General features: G+C 38.9%; 1 long non-coding RNA gene across 1 annotated transcript; it reads right to left on the minus strand.

The window, feature by feature from the left end:
• Window positions 1-7,548: 7,548 nt before the first annotated feature.
• LOC110905540 lies at window positions 7,549-8,643 on the minus strand. The gene is made up of 3 exons (XR_004878866.1): window positions 8,423-8,643; window positions 8,203-8,343; window positions 7,549-7,926 (listed from the first exon to the last, which is right to left on the minus strand). It is a non-coding gene; the product is annotated as an uncharacterized LOC110905540 (long non-coding RNA).
• Between the last annotated feature and the right edge of the window lie 4,417 nt (window positions 8,644-13,060).

The following is a 13,060-nucleotide window of genomic DNA, read 5'->3' on the forward strand; positions in this document are numbered from 1 at the left end:
TGGGGGAGTGTGGGTAAAGTGGGAGAGAGGTGGTTTGCTAAGGGATGCCTTTGAAGTGAACCAAGCACCTCTATTTATAGCCTGCACAGAAGCCCGGACACGGTCCCGTGTCCATTGAGCACGGCCCCGTGTCCATCCACTTTCTCTTTCTTCATTACTTGCAATTTGTCTGCATTAGCTCCACACGCCCCCGCGTCCGCTGGGCACGACCCCGTGTGCAGAAGCGTATCTGTACTATCAAGATTTGCTTGGATTCTGCGAATCATAGTGTTGACCACGGCCGTGTTGAGCTGGGCACGCCCCCGTGTCGGGGATAGAAGCTTCTATAGCTTTGTCCTTTCTGCAGACACCTGACTACGCCCCCATGTCCGCTGGGCATGGGGCCGTGTTCAGCCTTCTGTTCACTTGTTTTTGATTGGGAAGATATTGTCGAGGGGTCGGGCATGCCACGTTTATTCCTTTTCTTGTAATTATGTTAGATTTTGCTGCATATTTGTTCCTTTTGTTCATTTACGCTCATTTAATCCTGAAAATATTAAAGGAAGACAAAAGCACACTTTTTTCAACATTAGTACTAAAAAAGGGTTAGTTTTATGCCTCATTTGATGTAATTTATATGTTGCATTTTACACACATTAGCATTACTATTTCTATTCTTAACCCAAAACCACCAACCCCTCTAGCTTTGTTAACTTATTAAAATTTTTGACACCCGAGTGGTGAAATTTGGTCAAAGTTAGGTCATAGTTGTTATGTTATGTATTGCTAAAAGAAGTATGAGAAAGAAAAGTAAAAATATCAAATAGAAAAAAAAAAGAAAACAAAAAAGAGTTGTTTATTTGTGGATTGAGTTAATCGAACATAGATGTTTTGTGTTTGTTTTATTTTGACCTAGCAAGTTGGATTTTCACCATCTTTAGTCACTCAAATAAATAATCATTCCATACCTTATATCCTAGCCTACATTTTAACTCGTTTAAGTCCTTTTGATTTGTGCATTATGATTGTGTTAGTTGGTGGACATATGATTGATATGTAAGCTTATGATAATGAGATTCATTATCGGTTTTGAGTGTTACAAATATGCTAGTGCATCATTGCTAGCGCATATATGGAAATGAGAGAAATGTCAATTGTGAGAGGTGTGATTGCAAGTATGTTGAATCAAGAGGAACACCAAGTTTAATTAGGCAATTTTGTGTTTTACACACATATCGTGTTGTTTGTTGGGATGTAATTCAATTGATATATGTATTCTTGTGAATTGGGTATGGCCCTGGACCTCAACTCACATATGGTTGAGATGTTGTATTTGGTTAATTGGTGCAAATGTGCTACAAGATAGTTTGTTTGAGGGCAAGCAAATGGTAAGCGTGGGGATGTGATGGCTAGGTGTAATCTGGGTTTAAGGATGTGTAATCATTGTTTTTACATGTATAACTATCTAGAAGAATGATACTTTGATAATGTTTGATGATTGCAGGACTATATGCATTAAGGATGCAAAAGGGATTTTGGATGAGTTTGGATGGCTATGGATGAGATAAGGCGAGAGATTAAAGAATCAAGGGGTCAAACTAACGAAAAACATAAAAGAAAACAAGAGTCGGCGTTCTGGGAGCAACTTGGGGGCGTAATGCAGCATAAGATCGTGACGACGATCTAAAGGCGCCTCCTGGATGCCTTTTCTTGTGTCCTCGACGTCGTGGGATGATTTCATGTGGGGAAATTGAGGAAATAGATGATTTAGCCGGTTTTTAATCAAGGCCTCGTCCTCATTCAAACACATTCAGTTTTTAGACTATTTTGGTGATTTTCCACAATTGGATTCTCATTCCATACCTCTGATTAAAGATTTCAAACCGAAAATTGAAGAATACAAGATGCAATTCATGAAGATGCAAGGCTAATTTACTTGTGATCATCCTCGAGTGTAGATTTTGTAAGTTTTTAGGGTTTATTTCATGTTTCTATCTATTTGAGAACTAATTCATGTAATCATTTGATTAATTTATGAGAATCTATTGTTTTGTATTATTATTGAATCATCTAGTTAAAGGTTTTCTAATACCGTCAACATTTTTAAGATAATCATTATTGACATATGGTTTATGCTACAATTTGATTGATTATCCCAATTCTTTATTGCATACAATTGTTAAAATCGTCTATTGAAGGTTTTATTGCACTAATTGCATTTGATAGATGATTGTTGGTCTTTTTGAATTGGCCTTGATTGTGAAAAACCTTATTGATCAATTATGCTTATCTAAACTCGAATCCAAAGTTATGAGATTTTTCTAATTATTTTACTAAACACAAAACACGGGGTGTGATCCTTTTATAAACCATTGTGTACAAATCTTAATTTCATTGTTGCTCGTTATTTTCAATCAAAGCATAATTACTGTCTCATATCTCGACCATTAATCCAATCTTAAAATAAGTCTTAATCAATCGAGTTTAGCCACCGACCACAAACTCTTCATGGTTCGACACCCTACTTCCCAAACTAGCTAAGGTGAATAGGAATACACATCTCTTTATCTTTGACTGGTGCTTTGACATTGATGTGCTAAAAGTAATTTAATAAAAACAACTAAAATTAACCTAAATCTAGACTCAAAGTAATACTCTAGACTCTCTAAACCTTTAATGAAACGTCGATAAAAACCCACATGTCCCAAAAATGACCTTACCCCTTTTACATTTTTTGGTGGAGGCAAAGATGATATTACCCGAATTTTCGCCTTATCCACCTCCATTCCCATTTCTGAAATTACATGGCCTAACACAATACCCTCTTGCACCATGAAATGACTTTTATCCCAACTTAGCACCAAGTTTTTCTCGACACATCTTTTTAAAACTTTTTGCAACTCGTCGAGACACGATTCAAAACTTGTGCCAAAAATGGAAAAGTCATCGATAAATACCTCAAGCGACTCCCCAACCATGTCCGGGAAAATACTCATCATACATCGTAGGAAAGTTTCCGGTGCATTACACAAGCCAAATGGCATTCGCCGAAAGGCAAAAGTGCCATATGGACAAGTGAAGGTGGTCTTGTGTTGGTCATCTGGGTGAATTACAATTTGATTGTAACCCGAGTACCCATCCAAAGAGCAGTAATAATTTTTACCCGATAATTTTTCAATAATTTGGTCAATAAACGGTAGCGGGAAATGGTCCTTAGAAGTGGCGGCATTCAGTTTTCGGTAATCAATACACACACGCCACCCGGTGACCGGTCGGGTGGCGATTTGTTCACCATTTTCATCTTTAATAACTTGAATGCCGGCCTTCTTAGGCACTACTTGGGTAGGATTTACCCAAGCACTATCCGAAATAGGATAGATAATTCCCGCGTCTAACCACTTAATTACCTCCTTTTTTACCATTTCTCGTAGATTCGGGTTCAATCTCCTTTGTGCCTCCCTCGTTGGTTTTGCATCCTCAGTGGTGATGATTTTGTGCATAACAATTGATGGACTAATTCCTTTCAAATCGGCAATCGTCCACCCAATAGCCCCTTTATTCGCCTTCAACACTTCCAACAAAGCTTGCTCTTGTGCCATCTCCAAATTAGAGGCAATAATGACCGGTAAAGTATCATTATCCCCTAAGAATGAATACTTCAAATGGCTTGGCAAATCTTTTAGCTCCAATTTCGGGGTTCCTCCAAAGATGGTTTGGTACCCGAATTAATTTCCACCGTTAAGCTCTCAAACAGATGGGTCCATGGCGGTCGTGTCACACCCCAACCGATGGCGGAAACATCAGGATGAGACGTACAAACTGTTCAAAGACATCATAACACTAAATGTGACAATAATTAAAATTTCATTTATTAAAATTTCAAAGGTTCATACATAATGTCACAAAAGGAAATAACAACATAATACATGATTTATTTCTAGGTGGGTTTCTAAGCCATCCTAATCAATTCTTCGAATCTTGATTCCTCATCCTGCAGTATGCATTTAAAATAAAGTCAACAACACATGTTGGCGAGTATACAAGTTTGATAATAGTATAATATGTTTAAAATAGTTTAACTTGATCAAATCCACGTGAATACATGAGATCATATTAACAGTTATACTCGTAACGATGAAATCTATGTGTTCAAACCAAAGTTTAACGCAATTAACATAGCCTAACCCTAAAAGGGTGGTAACATAGAATAAAAATCCTAACAATACCCATAATATTATGGGAGGGGCGTTTCTCAACCTACAGCGCTGCCATTGTTAGGGGAGGCTTGCAAAGTTAATGAACACACAGTCATAAATGTTTAACATTAGCATAACATGAATAACATGATTCAAATAGATTCACAAGAAATGTGGATAGATAGTGCAAAAATGTTTCACATAGTGTTTTTGATATAGGAAATGCATACTACACCCAAAAGTGTAAAAAGAAAATGGGTCAAGTATACTCACCTTAGAGTGCGTTGCGTATTTCTTGGAATAGAATTAAGAATAAAAGATTTTCCAAAGAGAGCGTGCACAAGAGAATTACCCTATTAATTTTGAGGTTTGTTAATTATTGGGAATTTGGAGATTATTAAATAACAAGGCATTTATATAAAAATATAGACATGTCTAAAATAATATTCATATGCTTCATTTTTAATATTTGGTAATTAATGAAATAAATAACAATTCATTTATAAATAAGTGAATAATAAATAATATTTCTAAAATTCTAGATTATATAGATTATTAATTTCTAATATATATTTAAAATAAAAATTCTGATTTTATTTCAAGTAATAATTCTGATATTAAATATAAATTCTGTTTATAATAAATCTGAATTAATAAAATAAAATTTCTGAAAAATAATAAATTCTGAAATTAAATAAAAGCAGAAATAAGAATTCTGAACTTTAATAATATTCCAGTTTTAAAATATAAATAAATTTGTTTAATATTAATAGAAATAAATCTGGTTAAATATAAGTAATAATTCAGATTTTAAATAAATAATTATTCTGATTTTAAACATAATTTCTGCTTAAAATAAAATGTAAATTCTGTAAATTAAAAATTCTGATTTTAATTAATAGATCTGATTTTATAAATAAAATAGAATAATAATTCTGTTAATACATTAGATTTCAGATTTTTAAAAATATATAAATAAATCTGTTTATTTTATATATAAAAAAATTCTGATAATATAAAAGTATAAATCTGATTTATAAATTCTGATTTTAATAATAATATCTAATACTAATAATATTAATAATAACAATATTAATAATAAGGATAATAATAATAATTTTAATAATAGTAATAGTTATAATATTAATAATCACATTTGAATTATAACTAATAATAATAATATAAGATTGAAACTAAGAAATAAATAAATAAATAAAAGAAAAAAAAAAACAAACTGTTATTAATAAAAGAAACGGAACTGATTACCGGACGGCGGCAATGGCGATGGTCCGACGGCGGCGGATGGTGGCTCCGGTCGTGGTGCAGGTTGTCGGAGTTCCGGCGACGAAGTGAACGAAAACGTATCGAGTTACGGTTTAGCTTCGGTTTGGGTTTCGAGGATCGAGAGGAAGGAACGAAATGACGAAAGGGGTGGTCGGGTTATATAATGAGTGCAGGTATCGGTTATCGGAGATGGAGAGTCGCACGTATTCCGGTAAACGACCAAAGGTCGGAGAAGAAAGGTGAACAGTCTTGGCGGTTATATGGTTTGAATTCGCGCATTTATTACATATTAAATATAATACGGGTCAATATCCATCACATGTGGACATGCAGCCCAGTTGGTAAGTGCGCGTGCTTGTGAACTGATGGACGCGGGTTCGAATCCGGTTCTAAGCGGTTTAACCCATTTTTTTGTTTATAACAGTCCAACTAACTGAGTTAGCCACTAACTGAGTTTTCTAACTCAGTTAGTGTCCCCCTTTGATAAAAACTGACCTGGTTAGCTGATTTAACAAGATTTAGCTAATTGGGTTAGTTTAATTAACCAAAACTAACCAAAAATCATTTTCTTTTATAATTCTTTTGTTTTATAACTTTATTTATTTAATTTAAATTATTAGTTTACTTATTTATAATGTCCGCGCGTTGCGGCGGGTGTCTCGACTAATATCACAAGAAATTATAGAGTGTCACTAATTTTCGACATATGCCCCAACCACCTTAGGTCGTTTCAAGATCGAGCCAACTTCTTAGAGCCGGTTGAAGCAACTGATTTGTTTCGATTCGACATAGTTTATAGACACCTATAATAGAAATCACTTTGATTCGACATGGTTTATGTCTTTATGAACACCCTTAATACACATAACTGCGATTAAAAAAAAATTAATCTATTAATTATAAAAAGTTTTTTGTAATCACATTTAAATCTCTTAACAGGGTGGTCGTCCTTAATGATGATGCATCTTTAATCACAACTCCATTTAGCATTATTCTGTGTGTTTTACTATTAACACTAACTAATAATAAATACAGTTACAACTTATCGAGTTGCTAATGGCTTTGAATTCTAATAATAAGTTTTTGATCAAATGAGGGATATAAGCCCTCTGATTTTCTAAGGTCCCATTTACAGTAGTTAAGAAACATGATTACAATGAAAATGCATATTATCACTTGAAGTTAATGTTATTTTATCTATTTGGTTCTGTACCATACCTAAATCTGTTGTTTGTTTTGTTATTTTCTCTTGCGGGTATCATAAATCATAATAAAGTTTGTATATGAAGTTTAATTAACACTATTCTCATCTTAAGTAAGATCACCATTAAACAATATTAGGCAAGGATAGATATGCACAAATGGTCCGAGGCTGGGACCAAAAAGAAACACGGGCCTAATAGGTCTGTTTGAGCTCATAAGTCAGTTTTTAGCGGCTGAAATCAATCCCAGTTAAGCCTGGTTAGAAGCCCAGTCTTGGGCAACACACAGATACGCCCAAACCCAATCACCGATCCGCAGAAGCATAATATAAAAATTAAGGGAATAATCATTTATTCTTAGTTACTTTTTGTCTTTTTCAATTTCTATTTAATGCAATTCTGTACATTTTATTTTTATAAAATCATACTTATATTTATGTTGAAACTGATCTTTTAAGTTTCTTACAATGCTACCAGTCAAAAAGAGATGATGTTTTAGATTACTAAATGATTAAATACTTCCTTTCCCATAAATTTGACAAACCTTGAGGAGATTGTCCATCATAATGATCCCAACACCGACATGGCTTTGAACAATGTTCAAGAACGTGGTCGGTCCGTTAAAGAAAATGTATAACATTACGGGCTAACCTGCGAACCCAACAGGCTGACTTGAATTAGATCCGTTAAGCTATACGTGAACATGGTTTCCACCCAAAAGCAGACGAAACTTGTTTCCCCCCGAACTTTATGTTAGTTTCTATGATGTCAAAAAGTCACACACCAAGTATTGTGTTAACTTCATTGCTACCGGTGGTATATATTTTATCTTTAATAATGTTAGCAAACATGCTAGGATGGATGACACATAATCAACTATAGTCAGAAAACCAGGAAAATATCTGTCTTGATATAAAGAGGCCACCCCAATGCTTTTTTGTGGCTTGTTTGTGACCACTACAACTCTTTTCTTTCTTCTTACTGACCTCAAGATGTTTTCACCTTCATTTGTGGGCACCTATGACCCATATTCACTACACTTTGGATGCTATAACTATCTTCATATTTCTTACAAGTCATATTGTATGTTGCTCGAATTCCCAGTTACAAGTTTTTTCATATGTTTGCTTGTATATATTGTGAAATCAAACTTAGCGAACTGACACAAAGCACTCACCTTTCATTAGTGTCACGTTCAGTCATAATACTATCGTTCTTGCCAGATGTGTATATACTGGACACACAATGAAGTAGTGTTGGGAAATCTACAAGCACAAAGCATCAAGAAAGTTGACAAATCTCAAACTAAATCTTTTGGATATATGGTCGTCTACTACAATTAAATTGCTGATGTAATCACAGAACTCTACATATAACTTGGTTTAAATTACAAGATCATGTAAAATGAAGCATAATATCATAGTAAAGATTATTTCGTTTGAAACACATTCAAATAATGAACACTGAATTCAATCTTGGTCAACCCAGCAATACCCATTTTACTCCCTAAAAGTCTAAAACATATGTGTGAAACAAATTACCTTCCTGTAATCTCAGCTTCATGTTTGGGCCGGTTGCGAGTCCGTTGCTGAGTAGGAGGCTCTTCATAGGTTGGAGTAACATCTTCATCCTCTCCTGATATTGATTGATTAACTTCTAGTTGTTTCCGTCTACAACAAGAACTGAAAAGCATAATGTGGCAAAACAAATGAGAACCATATTTTGAAAAATAAATAAATCAAGATTGAAATAGAATCTTACGAGTTTGATAGGCCATTGAAAATCTCGAGATCACTAGTACATGAGTCGGGTACTGGTTTCTAGTCTTCCGTCGGACTAAATTTCAACGCCTGAATGCAACAACTTATTAACGCTAACTATAATTGAAATGATGTAATTCAATGACATTTAATTTCCAATTAATCGTTTCAACATTCAATTTTACAACTAATTGGCGATGCAGTTAGGAACAGGGGCAAGCGAGACGCTTCCTTATCAGCCTTTAGTTGAAGGTGAGAGTTGGGGTTTAGATGAAGCACAGGTAATGAATATAGAGTGGAAGCACCATCGGCATCAATAACTCTCTGGTTTTCGAATCGTCGCCGGCGCTTTTCCGGAGTCAGTCTCGTCGAAATAGCGAGTAAGGTCCCGTTTCTTCTCCGGGAAGTCTCGGTCCGTACCTTCCCCTCTATCTTGATTGAGCGTCTCCCCCGTCCGGCCGTTCCTTTCTTGGCCTGTGTTTTTCTTTTCGTCCTCCTCTACCCTCATTTCCCGCAGTGGTTTCTGGAGTTCTTCGGGGCTTAGTGGGTCTGATATTGATCGCGTCTATCTGAGTATAGTTCAGCTAGATCAATTCGAATCCCATTAACACCCTTAGGGTCGAGTTGCCATTGCTTCGTTTGTTTTTTGGAGGTTAGAGGGGAGGGATTCTTCTTCGGTCTTGTTCTCAGTTGAGGTTAGGTCATGGCTGGGAACATGGGGCAGCCTGATGGTGTTGTCAAGCTGTTCGTCACCAACCTCCCTGACGGGTGTATCCCGTGGGAGCTCAGAAAGTGCATGGAAGTTTTCGGGGACATTGCGGGAACGTACGTCGCAAAAAAAAGGGACAAGAATGGCTGCAGATTTGGATTTGTTTCGTTCAAAGGTGTTAGGGATAGGGCTGAGCTTCTGAAGAGCCTAGGGGGAGTTAAAATGGGTGATTTTAAGCTGAAGATCAACGTAGCCAGGTTTGCGGCGGAGAACTCGGGTGGTCACGTTAACTTGCCGGAGTTGAAACATAAGGACAGGGGGACTGGTCATCAGGTCCCTGGTGGGGTTTTCAATCTCAGGGATTCAAGAAGCTACAGAGAGGCGGTGGGGGCCTCCAAAGTCATGGCCGGTCCCTCTACAGTTCATGGCGGTTATCAGGAGGAGGTTACCAAGGGTAGAGAAAAAACTATAGTGGTACCGGATAGAACGGGAGCTTTCAATGATTTGGTGGGCATGGCGTTAGTGGGTAGAACGGTGGATCTCGAGACCCTTGTCGATTTTGATAAGCTTTTGAGAATTGCCAAATTTTCCGTCGCGAACCTACAGTATTTGGGTGGTCTATCGTTGCTTATTTCCTTTCACGATGCGGATTCGGCTAAGCTATTCATGGATGCTAAGGAGGTGTGGGGACCGTGGTTTTCTAAGTTGGATTATTGGTCGGGTCAGTCTCTTCCTCTTGAACGTGTTGCATGGGTGAAGTTGTGTGGGATCCCTCTCCATCTTTTGGACCCGGATGTGTTGGGGTTGGTCGGTGAGTCTTTTGGGAGGCTCCTTCACATCCCTAAGCTCAGTGAGGTTGATTTGGATCTGTCTACAGTCAGGGTGGGTGTCCTTGTCGGTTTTTCGGGTAGGATCAAGGAGGGGATGTCCTTGAAATGGAAGGACAGATTATACAGAATTTGGGTGGAAGAGGACTCTGATGTTTGGGTCCCCGATTGCCTGGATAGGGATGATGATTCTGCTTCGGAGGGTGTCCCGTCGCCGGATGCTTCCCCGGCAGTAGACATGCAAGGTTCCGGCACAGGGGAGATGGAGGAACCTCAATCGTCGGAGTTCGGTAAGCCAGCCGAGGAGTCGCCGGCTGCTGTTGGCCCTTTTTCACATTTATTTAATTCTCCTAGGAATGTGGAGAGAGAAATGGCGGCTCCTGTTGGTTTCGAGAATGACGAGGTTAGGTCAGGTCATGAAGAGGCTTGTCGGTTGGGGCCCAAGTTGGTGGGGCCAGGAGGAAATGGGGGGTTTGATATTGGGTTAAGTGGTATCAAAAGGCCCAACAGGAGGAAGGTTTTGGGCCAGTCTTTTTTGAGATCTCAGTCCAAGTCCAGAAGTAATTCGGTATCGCCGGGTGTGGGGAGGCCCAAAAAAAGACCTAGTAGCGTTGGTGAGGAGGAGGAACCGGGTTTTGGCTTCGTGGGGTTCGTTCCATCCCCGCATATCCCTTTGGATTTGAATGCTCGTGCCCAGGTTTCGGATTCTCAGGTGGATGCATCGGATTCTGTTGATTCTCGGAATGATCTCCATCAGCGTGCTCAGGGGTCTTCTATGGAGGAAGAAATCGATGCTACGATCGAGCTTGGTGCTCGAATAGGGTTGGAAATCGGTGAGAAATCAGAACAGATTCGTAACTTACTTGGATCTTCAGGTATTAATGTGGTGGAACTATGAATTTTCTTTCATTTAATTTGCGGGGTCTCGGGGGAGTTGAGAAGCAGAGGTGGGTGAAGGATTTGAAATCGAAACATGGAATTTGTTTTATGGCCCTTCAAGAAACAAAAAAAGAGACAGTGAAAGCAGAGGATGTTATGGGTTTTTGGGGTAATAAGAAGTTTGGCTTTGAGTCTGTTGGTTCAGTCGGTCTTTCGGGTGGGCTGGTGTGTATCTGGGATTTGTCTGCCTTCAGATTGATGAACGTTGTTAAATCCAGGAACTTCTTGTGCATTAGTGGGAATCTCGTGGGCAGCGGTAGGTTGCTTAACCTTGTCAATGTATATGCCCCTCAAAGTATCTTGGGCAAACAAGCTTTGTGGGATGAGCTTGGCCAAGTCATATCAGGTTCTGATGGGATGTGGGTGGTCACCGGGGATTTCAATGCGGTTCGGTGCCGAGAGGAGAAGAGGAACTGTGGCTTCAAACAGACTTGTGCTAATAATTTTAATAGTTTTATGTTTGACACAGGGCTCATTGAGTACAATATGCGTGGTAGGAAGTTTACCTACTCTTCGTCTGATGGTAGGAAGCAGAGTAAACTCGATAGATTCTTAGTCAACATGGGCTTCTTTAACTCCTGGCCCGAAGCGAGTGTTGACGCGGTGCCAACGTTCTTGTCGGATCACAGCCCGATTTTATTAAAAACCTCCTTGGTGAACTTTGGCCCCAAGCCTTTCAGGCTTTTTGATTCGTGGTTTGATCGGCCTGGGTTTCAAGAGGCGGTGGCTTTGGCTTTGGGAAAGGACCCGGGGTGTACTGGTCCCCCGGACGTCCGGCTCATGCGTAAGTTGGGTATCCTGAGAGCTGATCTAAAGATTTGGAGAGATGAGATGCTTGCTAAAGGTTCGGAAGCAGTGTCAATGGCCCAAACGGATCTAGAGTCCATTCAGGCCGTGATGGAGATCAGGGACTTATCGGAAGATGAGGAATGGACCCTCCTGGAATGCAAGAAAGTATTGAAAGAGGAGGAGGAGCGGAAATCTAGCGACTTCAGACAAAGATCTAGGGTAAAATGGGCCAAGGACGGGGATGAAAACTCGAGCTATTTTCACTCTATGATTAATTGTAGAAAGGCTTCAAATTCTTTGCATGGTTTGGATATCAACGGAACTTGGGTTTCCAAGCCTTCGTTGGTAAAAAAAGAGGTATTCAGATTTTTCAAGTCCAAGTTTGTTGAAGATTGCGAGGCCCGGCCACGGCTGATTTGTGTTGACCTTAATCCGGTTCCAGATTCGTACACTCCAATGTTAGACGCCCGGTTTAGTCTTGAGGAGATTAAAACTGCCGTCTTCGGTTGTGGTGACGACCGGGCTCCGGGTCCAGACGGGGTAAATTTCTGGTTCGTTAAGCGTTTTTGGCATTTGCTTGAAACCGATTTTGTTGATATTATGGATGAATTCTTCGCGTCGGGATCTATCAGCATGGGATGTGGTTCTTCGTTCATCGCTTTGATCCCAAAGGTTATCGACCCGATTGGTCTCAATGATTTCCGGCCGATTAGCTTAGTGGGTACGATAAACAAAGTTATTTCTAAAATTTTGGCGAACAGACTCAAAACTGTGTTGAATAAAGTCATCTCTTCTTCACAGTCGGCCTTCATTAGCGATAGACTGATTCTCGACGGCCCGCTTATTGTTAATGAAGTTCTAAATTGGGCTAAACGATCTAAGAAAAATATATTCTTTCTCAAGATTGATTTTGAGAAGGCGTATGATAACATTAATTGGAATTTCGTTCTCGATATGCTTCTCCAGATGGGTTTTTCGGATAAGTGGTGTTCTTGGGTCAGGGGTGTGTTATCGTCTGCGAGGGCTTCGGTGTTGGTTAATGGAGCTCCTACCTTCGAATTTAAGTGTTCCAAAGGCATGCGTCAAGGCGATCCTCTGTCTCCTTTTCTCTTTGTTATTGTGATGGAAGCTCTCTCGTGCATGATTAGTAGGGCTTGCAATTTGGAGATTTTTAAAGGGGTTGCCCTCCCGAACGGAGGTCCAGTCGTTTCTCATTTGCTCTACGCGGACGATGCGGTCATTTTGGGAGAGTGGTCCAGGGATAACATCAAAAATGTGGTTAGGATCTTGAGGTGTTTTCATCTTTGTTCAGGTCTCAAGATTAACCTATCGAAGTCAAATTTGTATGGGGTCGGCCCTTCTCTCGATGTTGTGT

Source organism: Helianthus annuus, chromosome 14 (genome assembly GCF_002127325.2).
Source record: "Helianthus annuus cultivar XRQ/B chromosome 14, HanXRQr2.0-SUNRISE, whole genome shotgun sequence".
Lineage (NCBI taxonomy): Eukaryota > Viridiplantae > Streptophyta > Magnoliopsida > Asterales > Asteraceae > Helianthus > Helianthus annuus.